The sequence below is a fragment of the Anabas testudineus genome, chromosome 1 (assembly GCF_900324465.2).
Source record: "Anabas testudineus chromosome 1, fAnaTes1.2, whole genome shotgun sequence".
Lineage (NCBI taxonomy): Eukaryota > Metazoa > Chordata > Actinopteri > Anabantiformes > Anabantidae > Anabas > Anabas testudineus.
Window position 1 is genome coordinate 2,837,865 of NC_046610.1, and position 2,203 is coordinate 2,840,067.

Below are 2,203 nucleotides of genomic sequence, written 5' to 3' on the forward strand. Positions count from 1 at the left end.
CCCCCCTCGCCGCCTCCTCCTCCTCCTCCTCCATCGCCTCCTCCTCCTCCTCATGTCTCTCCCTCCCCTCCATTGGAGCACAAGCCTACCGTTTTGGAGATGAGAGGGTGGGAGAATAAAAGCTCATCGCTCTCATGCAGCCAGTTCCTATTTTTTAATAAGTTTAACATGCGCGCACGGCGGACCCCCCGTGCGTGTGACATGGTGCCGTCCGCGTCCTCACCAAACAAGAGCGGAGGTCACTTTCTCTCCGGGCTCTGTGGTTCAAAACCACTTTTTAGGGCAGAGAAGGAGAAATAAACATAAAGAGGAAGGTGGAGGGCGTGGATCCGCGCGGCTGGATGTGTTGCACGGGCTACGGGAGCTCTTTGTTGTTGTTGTGCACCAGTGTGGCTCCTGTTGTTTACGCAGTGGTGCAGCTACACATTTCAGGGTCCAGCGGACCGTAAGGACAGAGAAACGAGTGGGGAACGACTGACCTGCTCGAAATGGGAAGTGTGTCAGCTGTAAAAACAGTTGCAGCTCTCATCGGTGGATTTAAGGGGGGGGGGGGGTGGTGGGGTGGCTCGAGTTCATGAATAATCCCGTAGACCGAGTGTCAAGGTCCCAAAGACGAGGGTGTCACACGTCTGGGTGGGGGTTTCAAAATAAAAGCTGCACAGAGGCAAAAACGTGAGCTTTTGAACTCTTACACGGAAAAAACTTAGAATAACAGCTTCAAACGTTTCTGCGTTTATTTGCATATAAATACAAATTTATTACAGCTTTCCATCTAATATGTCCATTTAAAAAACATAAAAGTAGCCTTTAACTTGTATTTACCCAAATCATGAAACCACATAATTAACAAGTAACATTTTCACTGCTTATGTACAGATGTATTGAATTATATAGAATTATATGAAAGTTTATTCCAGTGTCCACTATTATTACAAGGTATTTTCCCCTTAATCATAAACCAAAATAACTGCTCACAGCTACAACCTGACACATATATTCTAACTTTATCTCCATTCATAGAGGAACAAACCATATAAAACACGAACGGGACGGAATTGGTTGAAGGTCTTTTATTATGAAAATCAAACTAAGTCATTTCCGCTTCAGTGGCCGTCCACAGCCGACAACTTGACTGACTTGAAGTCGCTGAAAGCGGATGTGGGTTGCATCTACGACACGGCGTCGTCAGAGGGGCGGGGTCGCACGACCCTTCTTTAAGGACACCGGGAGGACCGAGGCTGTGAACCCGTTGACCCGAGCAGGGTCCCGGGCTGCTTCAGAGCAGAACTCCGCTGGAACCACTTGAGCTCCATACCAGCTCCAAACTCCACACAGCTGTTACACCAGCACTCGCACCTCCCTCCGCTCGGTGGTTTAGTTCTTGGTGCAGCAGGATTCAACAGTCCACAACACATGAGCCCAAAACGTCCTGTGTGAGGTACAGGACGGTGCTGAACGAGCCTGTGTTGATTTATTATAAAGAACTAAAACAGGGGCTCAGTTTGAGAAACTCAGATCTGCAGAATTTACATATTAACAACTATAAAGTTATTTCTGTCTGTACACAGCCAACAACATCACATGTTGGAAGTGAAACTGACATGTGCTGGGTCATTTAGAAACGTCACTCACTCTCATGGTTTTTGACAAATGTAGTAATTTAGGATTTATGTAAAGGTTTTGATGACGCCTTTATTTAAACTTCAGTAAGTTGTTGTCTTGGCTTTTTGCTTCAGGTCACCGATGTTCTGAAAGCTGAACAGCCACCCCACCTTTAGGAAGTGTTTTTCCTCTATTGCCCCTATTCGTCCCACCTCGATGCACCACCACAGCATGATGCTGCCACCACTATGCTTCCCTGTACTGTGGAGGTCTACAGACAGTTAATTGGACTTGATGGCTTCGTTTTGGTCCTGGTATGCAGAGTGGATTGTGTGACCTTGTATATATACACTGGTCCCATCTATTTGCCACAGGTTCAAGTTCTAGACTCATTTTAATAAAAAAAATGAAGATGGGAAGACTGCACCTGATCCCAGAGTGGATCCCGAGGACACGACCTAAAAACTATTTCAGATTTTGATTAATTTGCATATTTTTAAAAATGTATTTTCAAAATCCCGCAGCTGTGGTGAAAAGACACCCTCTATAGCACAGTCGATGCTATTTAGGCCAGCTCATATAGCTGTTTGCATAAAGACTG